This window comes from Rhipicephalus microplus, chromosome 1 (assembly GCF_043290135.1).
Source record: "Rhipicephalus microplus isolate Deutch F79 chromosome 1, USDA_Rmic, whole genome shotgun sequence".
NCBI lineage: Eukaryota > Metazoa > Arthropoda > Arachnida > Ixodida > Ixodidae > Rhipicephalus > Rhipicephalus microplus.
This window is the reverse complement of record NC_134700.1, coordinates 207,718,268-207,731,430: the sequence shown is the minus strand read 5'-3', so window position 1 is coordinate 207,731,430 and position 13,163 is coordinate 207,718,268.

Below are 13,163 nucleotides of genomic sequence, written 5' to 3'. Positions count from 1 at the left end.
ATAAAAAAAGAGAATACATGAATTTTCGCTTTTTAAAGAGTCATTCCACAGTTGTTAACGTGGATGACCTGCCAAGCTGCTCAGCATACGACACGTAGGTTACACAAAATTTCAAAGCTTAGCCGATCACGCACCCTTCATTTGAATCCGAATGAAGTCCCTTTGCAATTTAGGGCTTGCTTCTTTTAATTTAAGTTTTCCATTTGTGTAGCATGCGTATGTAAACGTATACGGATGTGTCGTCTTGTCTGACTTGGAATTTCGTGCAAACCCAATTGGTGTTTGCCGTCCATGGGTTATTTTCGTTTTTAATGGGCTACTTTTTAGTAGTATTGTTAGCCCTATTTGCGTGAGAGGTACGTTTTTTGTTGTTTTTTTTTTGCAGACGACGTACATATACATGTCATAGCAATATAAAACTTCACCGCAAAAAGGCACGCTCTTTTTCTGCACAATTTTTTTTCGCAGTTTAATGCGAGTATCGCATTATCTGTGTACTTCTCACCTCGGGCTGTATGTGTTCCCCGGCATGCAACGACCTACAATCGTGCAACAATCAAACCACGCATTCTCTCTCTAGTCGAGCGTAGGTAGCGGTGAATTGCAGGATGTCACGATCTGCTGAGCCGAATGCGCTTCACGCGGTACAGTGCCTGCCAGCGGGGGAGCGAATCCGGCCTTTGTATTGCGGTGCGTCAGAGGGGCGACCGGAAATCAAAGTGCTGCCACCGCAGCGACCTCGCGGTTTCGATCAGGCACCCCGCGTTTGTACGTATGCGTTGGTATACGACTGGGTCGTAGGGCAACCGACTGACGTCACCGCGTGATATCTAGGGTTATCAATGTGGGTAGGGCACGCCTCGAGCGTTCAGTGTCCCGCTGCTGCACGCTAACTGCGTAACTGTATATTTCGGTTAACTGCAGCGTATTAGCTATGGACACCTGATTTCTCTGCGGCATTTCGAGACACTGCAATACAAAGTCGACCTCGGTGTAACACTGCCTATCGGGCTCGACTGCAGACCCAAGGGTGGCGGATTCAATCCCGGCCATGGTGGCCGCATTTCAATTCAGGCGAAATGCATGTCACATGCCCTTGAACTTTGCGAAGTCAATGCACGTTGAAAAACACCAAGTGGACGAAATTTCTGGAGTCCTCCGCTACGGCGTTTCTCATAACCATGGGAGGGGGGGGGGGACGTAAAACACCAGATATTATTAATACTTCAACAAAATGGTGATTATTCGAGCTTGTTGGTATACGAAATACGCGACATACTAGAAGCAGCGCGAATGTGCGCCTGTTTTCTGTGTGCGCTCTAAATTTCCGTTCTGTTTTAGCGCTTCTTTGCGGTAGTATGACAACATCTCGTTCCACCATTGTTTGACTGTTTGACAAGCAGGCACTACGCGACTTAATTCAAGTAACAATGCCGACAGTTTTTACTTGGCATGTTCGTCCGGTTAACCTCACTGTTGTTCGACGCTCACATCCCCTTCCTTCTTCTTTTCTGTTTATATACGTATTTATATCTATTTGGCGCACAATGACGAACCTAAACGGCGGATGTAGCAGATCGCACGTGTACTGTACGCTGACACGCACTGGAGAAATAATTGTGAACAGATTTTGTGGTACTGCGTGGATAAACCGGAAACAAAGCCTATCTCAGATGTAGAGATGTTATCGAAGCCAAACAGTTTCGAATGCTCTGTAAGCAAATTCGTGGGACGCAACATTTGCAAATGTTTGCCCTAGCCTTTTTTATACCAATGTGTAGGCCCTTCGCCATCAGGTCCAAGCAAGAAAGTTGCCAGAAGCGATAGCTTCTCTGTCGCATACCCTCAGCAATTTTCGACGCGTCAAGGTTGTACGTGATTGACAGTTCCAACCCCTACCCGTACAGTCGGGCATGACGAACTCCGTCTGCGCAGGGCGTTCGTTATTTCTTTTTTACGCGCGGACTCCTTGGCAAAACATGGACTCAGTAAATAATTTTAGCGGCGAAAGAGGGAGATATATAGTCTTTACCGGAAGACTGTTAAACGAAACCACGTACGCGCAATCTTGGCTGTTTTCTCAGATACTTTCCTGGACAAAATCGCGTTTAACAACCGTAACGCTCGTAATTTTTTTCAGGATAACCTCTTCTCTGGTGAGGTGGTGCTTACTGAACACATTCTAGTTACACAAAGATCGAAAAAGAACAAACGCAGAAGGAGGGAGGAAAAAGGGGAGTGCAGCGCCTGTATCCTCCTCCTGTTTTCTTTCTTTGTCGAACTTTGCGTTAAACTGTAACATGTTCCTTCACTTCACTGGGATAGCTGAAAAACGGGGGAAAAGAACTTTTTTTTTTCTTCTGCTGTGTATGATATAGATCTTACAGTCGTGATAACATCGCTACCAATAATGTGATGTAGCGGTGAAAGCTCAATACTTTTGTTGTCTCTCAAACCACCTATTTCTTTTTTGTTCAGTGTAAATGTGCCGTTCAGTTCTTGAGGTGAACGTACGTTCTTGAGGCTGTTCTTGGCGGCTCACTTCTTCAGGCTGTTCATAAAGCAAAGTTACTTTACAAATAAGAACTTGCTGGAAAAAAGAACACGAACTGAGCCCACGAACTTGTTCATTCGTTTCCTTTCACCGTTTCGACTGATTCATTCGGCGTGTAGGCACGTGACATTCCGGTTCTTTACCTGCGCTCTCGAATTTCCTGCTTTTCTTCCCTCACGCAAGGCAACGCAAATGTTGTCAGTGTCTGAATAGCATAAAAAAGAAACTGATACTCAGAGCATCACAGTTTGCAAGCAGAGAAAACATTCGGCACTCGACATTTTTATTTGTTTTTTTATATTTTTTTATGTTTTTTGTGCTTCGTGTGTTACTCGATACGCGTTCATACAACGTACGCGTCAGCTTTAGAGAGATAGCAAAGCAACAGCCCTTGTTTTCGATAACCGAACGGCTCCCAGTTTCTTGAAAGGACACTTCGTGGCTAACCAATGAGAACAACTTCGGACACGAAGAATCTCTCGAGAAATCGACGACACTCTCGCACAGCTACACAGCGCGAAGAAAGCAAGACGCGCGGCGTGAGACCACCCTGAAGTGGGCCGCCTCACACACACGCACCGACGCGTGCCAGTTCATCCATCGGCCATGCTGCGAGACATCGACTGTGCTAGAGGTGGCACGTGCGTGCATGCACGCCGAATCACATCTCGTCACACGTGCGTACCGGCGAAGCGACGTCGGACGACGGCCGTACGGGATCGGAAAACATGGCCACAAGCGGCAGCGTATGCATACACCGGCCCAATCTATACACGGTGCGTGGCGCGTACACCGGCTCTGGCATCCAGCCAGGCGTGACTCCGACGCCTGGGACAATGGATCGCTCTGTCGCTGCACGGCCGCTCAGACGTGTAACTGGAGACGCGCCTGCCCGTGTACACAGCATCGGACTGCGACGAGTGTGTGCGCGAGGTGCCTGACGAGGTGTGAGCTGAATGCCACGCACTCGCGGACGCTTTGCGGATCGCGCTGCCGTGGAGGCTTTCCCTGTGCAGTGTTATTAGATGGCACCGATATCTAGACAGGCTTTCGGTGTTTAGCCTGGCAGGGCCGCCAAGTATAAATGGGCCACAAGCCTCAGGGTATATACACGGAAACTAGCCTGCGAAAAGAAATTTCGGTACACGTGTCAGTGGTGGATAACCTTCTGAGAATGCCCACAAAGCAGCCTCATGGAAAATATATGTTCGAATTTTAAATTCTTACTGGCCTGAGGATTTATCGTGTCATGTGGGACGGTGGCAAGTGAGGCTGCTAATGACCTAACGTTGCGGCTTCTGGCGTTGAAACGAAAAATCATAGCAGATGACACCACGATTAAGAAGTAGAAAGCTAGAACCCGAAAGAGAGAGAAATATTCGTAATTTCAAACTTTTCTAACAATAATCTGAAGCTCTGTCAGTATTTCTCAGGAAATTTAATTTTGATGCATATATATGTATAAATCAAAAAGATTTATTTGTCAGTGTACTTCACAATCCTGATGCTAATACTGCACATGCTCGATTATACAACGTTTAAAAATTGTATAATTTTCGCCAAAGCACTGCTGCGACAATATCGATATGTTATGCGTATACCGATCCGATATTCTTCATCTGTTATGGATTCACTAATTAAATCAATGTTCAGCTTTTTCTTTCAATTTTTTATGCGTTCACCGCGAATCAAAATCCATCCGCCGCAAAAGCTTCAGCTTTTTGTTTGTTTTGTTTTTGTCACCTTGTATCACCGCTGCTGTCTTGACAGATTTGTCAACTGGCTGTTTCGAACCAGCATATCAGAGAATACACCTTTTTGCGATGTTCACTTTGCATGCTCTTCTGCTTCACCGCAATATAAGATTAAATCATTCAGATAAGGAGAGGGAAATTCAAAGGAAAGACACAGGGAGGGTGACCGGCTTGCACCGTGTTCAGAGTTGACAATAGTATATAGATGATGATAGTATAGCTGAGAATACAACATTTATCTCATGCCTGGCTTCTATATTATTCAATTTATGGGATGCTTTGTGAACATATGGGACCACTACCGGCTTTTTTTCGTGTTTGGTGGGTTCCTTGCATGACACAAATCCGGTAGCGGTCCATCGACACGAACCTGGTAGTCCTCCAGCGCACGAGCGCCCAACTTTAGCCACAAACAAAGTTTATCCAATGCAATCAGTGAATGAGCATCTATGGTAATCTTTCGGGGACGGTGAGCAGAGCTTGCATTTGTCCACAGGCTGTGACCAACTATAGTTTCGACATACCACAGCGCACAAGCATGCGTAAGATTCGCGCATTAGTATGAATGACGGCGGCAGCCTTGAGACACAGTTTGTGCTCTACAGTTCCCTTGGGACTACGTGTGTAGTCTTACTATTGACCTCGTTAGCGCGTCTTGCAGGCCACGCCGGCTGCTTGTCTCAAGGACAAGACGCCCTACCGAAGAGCAGTATCTCTCGTAGAACGGAAAGCACGCGCACGTCCGACGGCGTGCCCGGTGAGTCCAGTGCACGCAGCGGTACGCACTGGCGGAAGGAGGCCGAACGAAACGGAATCCGACGAGCTTGGAAGAGCGGCGAGACAGAGCGGCACGGTGTCCACTGGAGAGGTGGTGAACCCCTGCGCACATTAACTGCACAGTGAAAAATCATTCGGATCAGACTGACGATTGAATTAATATCCCCTTCAGGCGCGAATTAAATCTGGCAACGTGAAATTTTTTTTTGTCCATAATTTCAATATTTAAGCCTTTTAAAGTAAGAAACTCGAAACAAATGCCAAATATGTTTATTGGTTCAATTTTTACTCAGCGTCCACATTTGTGGACATTGCGCCTCAAAGCAGTAATATTAGTGAAAAGCGACAAAGAAGAAAACACGCTTTCCATTTAAATTCGAAATAACTTCTTTCAAAGTAATGTTGAGAGAAGTTACCAGAAAAAGTCTATTTAGTGTGAAAGAGGTAGAAGCAGTCATTCTGCGATGTCAGGCAAAGAAAAATGTCACACTTCCTGCAGCGGACGCGGCTCTTGGATGAGCATCCATCCCTCCTGCAGCGTTGTGCGTTGGGTATGTTCATTTGCTGTGGCCAGTGCTGGATGCCGTCATAGCGAAGAGTGCTCACTGGCAGGGGTGACGCATTGGGTGCCTTCCTTTTCATCACCTGGGGGTTCTCACTGCTTGGTCGCCCACGCTTTTTCTGGGGCTTGTTGACGCTCAGCTGATGATGATGATGATCCTTGATAGTCTGGCGCACACCCACAAAGGGGGATCGGCCAAGAACCGGGCGGCAGGATCTTAACTAGTAGGCTAATGGTTTTTCAAACAAAACGTAATTTTGTGTTCTCTTCATTCTCTTCCTCCCTTTCGTCGTCCGAAATGTCTCCATCGGAAACATCTCCATTGGCTATTTTTTAAGGACGTCTTCTGCTGTTTCACCGTCGACTTTTTGTCGTCTCGATGCATGATCTTGAACTCCTGGTGACAAAAATTATTAACGTAAACATCATTTGATGCTGCCGGAAGTGAAACACAGAGAAATAGCAGCCTTTTAACAAAGGAGGCACTGAAGCGCAGTGTCCACGTTCGTGGACGCGAAATTTAGCTGAACCTTTCTGTCATTACAAATGATTTCCTATTGCCAAAATGTTTTTAAAAGGCATGCGGGATATCTTAGTTATTACTGACAAATGCAAAATTTCACGTCAGCTAAAAAGGTACGAAGTAAACGATAAAAACATCAGAGCCACTTACGCTTCCCGCCATAGAAAGTGGAGGCGTCCATTTTGACTTTTGTTTACGATGTTATTTTGAACCAGGTGCAAGGGATGGCGCCACGCGTCCTTGCAGCAAGATGCAAAGGTTGCGGGAGCATTGTTTGCGTGCGAGATTCAAGACCTATTTTCGAAACACCTAGGTGTGAACTTGGCGTCCACAAATGTGGACGTTGCGCCTGAAGGGGATATAACAGATGAGATGAGGGAGGGCCGCCACTTGTCAGGTTCATTCTCCTTCCCGCCTCTTCTCAGGAAATTGGGAAACATGTGCCTCTGCCATGAATATACAGTTGGACCCTGTACTTCCTGCTCCCGTAAAGTAGTACTACACGTCCGCAATGTCCGGCCGGCATAGCTCCGCCGAGTGGCGCGCACCTGTTCGTCCCGCGGGCCAAACTGTGCCGAACGGCACCGTGTAAGGAGGGCCCTGCGGCCAGGTATTTGCACCTGCCCCACGCTCGGCATGGCACGCTCGTCCTCCCTTGCTCGGACGGCATGGCCCACCGACACAACAGGGGCGCAGTGCACGATCGGCGCTCTTCTGTTACACTTGTTTCTTCTTTTTGTTAGCCTTCTCTCACGCATTTCTTACTCTCTCCGAGCCAGCGTTATGTGTGTTCACCACAGGGCCTGAGCGAAAGTTCAACCGGACGCCACGCAACCGATCGAGTGTCGTGACCTCTCGAGAAGAGGCCGGCGCACCTCCCTCCTTCGCTGAGTATGGGAAAGCGGTAGCACATTGCCTCCCATCTTTTGGCGCGTGGACAGCTCTGTACGCCAGCACAGCTCGCTCTGACGCTGCAGCGTTCGCTTGCCGAAGTCGGCAGTTGAAGCCCCGCTAGTAGTAGCAATCGACGTGCGCAATCGACTCACGCTCTCTACTGGGGCCACATACTCTGCGCTTCGTTTTCACCCAAAGGGTGATCTTGTTCCTTCCAGGTCTGGGCGCTATAGTAAGGAACAGCACGTTTTCCCTCCCTTATCCCCTGTGTAGAGTATCAGACTAGAGCGCACTAGCTCAGGCCGACCTATCTGCCTTATAATCAATTCTCTCTTTCTCTATATTGCCAACGAGCTATGACAACACCGACTAAATTTCAAGGCCGAAAGGCTGCCGCAGTGACGTCAGAGGTTGGAGGCCCAGTTACCCAACTGAGCATGCTCAGTAAGACTTTTTTTTTCCGCATCTTTTATTCGGCCCAATCAAGCCGCAGCAGCTGCGAGAGCGGGAGCGTTCGTTCTCCTAAAACGCGAACGAAACACCGGCTTTCCGCCGCGTTCGCGGCGTAACTGGGCCTCCACCCTGTGACGTCACTGCGGCAGCCTTTCGACCTTGAAATTTAGTCGGTGTTGGCTATGACCGAGTTCCTGGATAACCCCGAGACACCAGCCACACTCATCAGGCTTCGACTCGTGTATCCTCACAATGCATGAGCCCAGATTTATTATAATTATCTTTCATAACCATTGTCTTCTTTATTTAGCACCGCCCCTTTCACAACCCATTCAACACAGCCTCCCGCAGGCAAGAAAGTGAGAACTCACACACATGTGCCTAAGACGACTCAAAGGCAAAATCGTTCTTTTTTTTCATCTCAGTTGATGTATTGATCGTAGTCGTCCGAAAGCTTTCTGCAGCTCGCATTGTTTTGCACTGCCTTCGTGATTGGTTCCCCTTTAATCAAGCGACAATGTCATTTGTGGCGTTACCATGGAGCGTCACGTTATGACTATATAGTGACATCGTGGTGACGTCACAAAATTTAGTGAATTGGTACGTCACTAGGAAGTCAACGGGTGATGTCAACGCGTGATGATTATTTTTTGCATCCCTCACGTTGACGCCGATACCACAGGACGCCGCCACTGACGGCCCATTTTCCCGTTTTCTGAGATATCTCGGGCTATCAAGGGCGCGTGCACGACAACGACAGCAGCCGTGGCATACCTATAGTCACTCCTGCCCTCAAACCGACAGGTTATCAAACGCGGTAACTAAATGCATGGACGCTGAGGTGATCGTCAGTGCTCGACCACGCACGCCACGTCTTGAGTCGCGTACAACCAAATGTATGTCACAGCTGACGTCCTCGAATCGTGTCTGGGGCTATTCGAATGCATTCCTTCTTGTGTTCGGGCCTCGCAATTTAGGCTTTGAGTGTTCTCCTTCAAACAATGCTCTCGGAAGCAGTGCACGAGCCCCGTAGTATCCGCTGAAATACCGAGCGATTGTGGAAGCTTAGCAGCTGACATGATGCGCTGCTAAGCTCGAGGATATGGTACAAATTTTGTGTGTCAACACCAAGTGGTCAACGTTAACACGGAGTACCTTATTGCTGCGTGCTTTGAAATTTTACTGTTGTTTTGACGTGAAGATGGCCACAACATAGTTCATTTTCAAAACATTTCAGCGTGACCCGTGTCATACCTACGCTGTACCACAGTCTCTTCAAGCACTTCGGTACATTTGATCTTGGATTACGGCTGCACACTTCATAGGTGTGCCACAAAGCCGCTTCGAAGCCGCGATGCTGCGTTGTTGCTGGCTGCTGTAGGTCACTTCCTCACTGACGAAGTCATTCCGCTGTTATTTTACACTGACGTCCCAGTCTTACGACTTCTTGCTTTTTCTTGTTCTTGTTGACCTTCTGCTTGTGGTTCATGCCCATTGAGTGGGATTGGAGAATAATTGCGTAGTCTTATAAAATCTTACTCCAATTTAGAGTAATGAAGGTTATAAAATGGAATCGTTAGAAATATTATAACTAAATTTTGATGCTCACGGTAATGAACCAACTATAAATCTTCTTTATTAGTAATAAATATTAACATAGAGAAAAACCTATCTTTAAAAAATGAAAATAAATAACTAAGAAAACTTTTGCATATGTCGACACAGAAGGATAAGAATATAGATTAGCTTGTTATTCTTTTGGTCTTGTTCGAAAAATTCCGCACAGCCACGCAAACTTTCTCACTGGCACACCCAGAAATAAAGGCTCCAAAACACAGAATTACGGGCATGGATAAATCGCAGGCTTCGATGATGATGATGATGATGATGATGATGATGATGATGATGATGATGATGATGATGATGATGATGATGATGATGATGATGATGATGATGAATCCACAGTCATGGCTCATACCCACTTAGGGGTAGGGGTATCAGCCAAGAAATGATTACTTAATTCAGTGTTCAGTGAGATTTTTTCATATTCAATATCTATACCCCCCCTCCCAAATGAAAAAAAAGAAAAACTCTCGGTAAAATGAAAGGAGTGCAATTATTGTTTGTCATTCGTTAAGATCAGACAATGCATTCGTTATCTTGGATATCAATTAGCATAGTTAAACAAAACTCCTGTTCTCGTAGAAATATTCCTGCAGAAATATCGCTCACGGAATTAAAAGCTTGATTTTTTTTAGTTTTAATAAGGTAATTACAAACTTCGCTTTCTGCTTCTCCTTCTTCTTTCCTTTTTTTTAAACAGTGAAGCTGTTAAATTTATTGCTAACATGTGCTCCGTTGCGCGAAATTTAAGTCAAGTCAAGTTCTGTGAAATTGTGGCGCACACCCACGCTAGGGGGTGTGCGCCACACAGAACCAGACAGTTCTCATTAAAGGTCGGCAATGCGGGACGTGGAAAGAACTCCTCAGGTGAATAGGCGCCACATAATTCAGAAAAGACCCCCACTGAGAGCAGCTGGTGTGAGCGTTTACCGAAAATGCTGCTCGACGAACTAGAGCACGTGAAACGCGTGAAAGAGAGAGAAAGAGAGAGAGAAAGAAACAAAGAGAAAGTAAGATAGAAAACGACAGCAAGAATTAGAGAAATAAAGAAAATAAAGACATAGAAATATAGAAGGGCCGACAAGTACAAAGAAAGAGGGAAAGAAACAGACAAGAAAAGAAGCTAGTCAACTCAATCTGGAATATTTACTACTGCGGCATAGCCGTCCCTGAGGGGAGGTGCCCAGCGTAACCAAAAGAATATTTTAAAAATCGAATACTAAGCAATGCCTCATTTTTTTGCAAATAGCACTTGACGCCATATTCCTGACAACGCCTCTATGCTGGACGCCGTTATTAGTTTGAATACGCCCGCTGTATTATTTTTCCCGAGGCACTTCTGTAGGTTATTAAAAATGCATCGAGTGGTTGTTTAAAAACTAATTGTACGCAATGATCATTTCTTAGTTAATCGCTCTCCAGTGACAAGTACGGCAAAACAATTTTTATGTGTTTCGAATCTGGTGTGATTTCGCTGGAGGAAAACTTTTCCAGAAGTGTTATTTTCACGAGTACTGCAGCAAAGCTGCCCGAAGGGGTAAAAAATATCGCCTGGTCAATTTATTATAGTGTGCATGTTGATCAGAATAAACCTCATAAAGAGCGTTCAAATGGTATTAGAATTAGTATCCTGAAGTACAGGGAATTGGTAATAGCAATAAAGACTAAAAATGTATTCAACAATCAATAGGTAACTTACGGGAAAAACTATCAATGCAGAAGAACATCTATAGTATAGATGGATGGTAAATGCTGTAGCAGTATCTTCCAGTTCAATTTCCCTCAAAATGACTCAAAGATAATGTCTGTACGTACCCAGCTCATGAGCCTCTAAAGGATGCTTCTTCGCAATAAGGGGTGTTCCAAGGAGAAGCATGGTTGCGTGCTTCTGAATGCATGAATTGTTTACTTAATGCCTGGGCGCCGCCACAGTCCTTTCCTGGGCTGTTGTTTACATTCGCGACCATTAAAATGCACTGCGAGGAGGGGATCCTCCTCTTCGTTAAAAAGTCCACATTGTAAAGATGTAAATAAGCATAACTGTAGTTATTTTGTAATTATTTATTTATATTAGGTAATTAACGCAAGAATGTCTTAATTGTTATTGAAATGTTGTATTGAAGTTGAGTCGGAATTAACTGAGCCGTTTTCACTGGCGTGTACCCAGAACCACAGAAACATATTGCTACGAGTGACTGTGTTTATTTAAAGATGAGGTGAAATGGCGTTGTGAAAGAGCAGCGTACTTCTTAAACAGGCCTAGAACGCTTCTACCCAACCACACAGTCCAGGCGCCGCCCCACTACTCTTCTTCTTCTTCCGCGCCCCGTAGGCTCGCGCATCTTCGTTTCATTCCCCCCGGCGGCAGACGAACCTCGCCGAGCGAGTTAAATAGGCCTATGATGATACTGTTTGAGGCGGGCTACGTGAACAATTTGCGTAGTGCGCGAACGCCGGTTATTGGCTGTGACTCGGGCGACAACGTAATTCACGTCACTGAGACGAGTGACTATCACGAATGGGCCGGAATAGTTTGCTAGAAACTTCCGGTACAATCCTTTTCTACGAACAGGAGTCCACAGCCACACGTAGTCACCAGGAGAAAACTCTACGGGGATATGCTTGGCATCGTAGCGACTCTTGCTGTGTTCGTGCGAAGACAATGTTCGAAGGTGCGCTAGTTGACGTGCTTCTTCAGCGCGACACAACGTCTGAGCGATGGACAGATCTTTCTGATGCGAGAAAGGTAATAGTGTCCAGAAAACTGCGTGGATTTCGTTTGTAAAGCAGAAAGAAGGGCGAATGTCCAGTAACTTCATGCTTGGCGGTGTTATACGCGTAATAAACCCGTACGCGTTATACCCGTACTTTTGAGACAGGCCTAGAACGCTTCTACCCAACCACACAGTCCAGGCGCCGCCCCACTACTCTTCTTCTTCTTCCGCGCCCTGTAGGTTCGCGCATCTTCCTTTCAATATTTGCCCATTTCTATTATGTAACCTTAGGACAGCATTTGAAATCTCCAAACGCGGTCCCAGGCAGAGCTGCGCACCGAAGGAAATTGCAGGGGTTTAAATAATGAAAACGTAACTTGAATTCACAATACATAGAGGCATAGGCTTGCCATTAGACCGAGGTGGGTGGCAAAGTAAATTTAGGCTTCCTGTGCGTTGAGCGTGAAGTATACAACATGAAGATGTCATTGCTGTGATAAAAATGTGAAAGATTGTTTGTATTAAGTTCGGTCCAGACTGGTACTGCATGTCTAGAGCAAGCGGTAATTAGGGCGGCTAAGGTTTGGGTCGGAATGGGCCTGACCTCGTTACTTACACCGCTGATTGTACAATTTACAGTGTCATTGGGCACGGCTGTATGCATCAAACACACTGTGTCCCTGTGTCAACCACCCCCTTTCCCCTCCACCGTGGGGAGAAAGAGTAGGCAGGCTCTTTTAATAAATGTGTGTTTCAATGTGTGCGAAATCCTCAAAAATAAAGAAAAGGCGACGTTTGCTCATTGTTTTCACAATTACTTATTCTGCAACAGCAGGCATCACAAGATTCTTAAAGGCATCATTTGGGACAATAATAAGACAATTAAATGAGTTCCCTTTTTAATTAGTGAAGCTGTGTGGTTATTTCAAACGGGAAAATTGACGTTCGTCATGTTAAAAACGCAATGCAGCGTTGAGATTTCAAGATAGCGGCCTCTAACAATTATATTGGCGTATCAAATTCAACCAAATTCAACAGCAAAATTGAAACCTATGTCCCGATGGCTGCAAGAGGCAGGCCACTAGAATGGCATCACTGCTCAAAAAAATATTTGCAAAGGTGTAGTTCTTCCGTGTTCGTTTTCGTATGTGTGTCATGAATGGAGAACGAATTATAAGGAAATGTCTGTTGTGTTCTTTGCGTTCCAATCGTGCCTACTTTATATATGATCATGAATTAGAGGTTAATAAGAGCTTTTATTGTGTTTTTATAGAGCCTGTAGATACCTATTTTTGACGTTTGTGCCTAA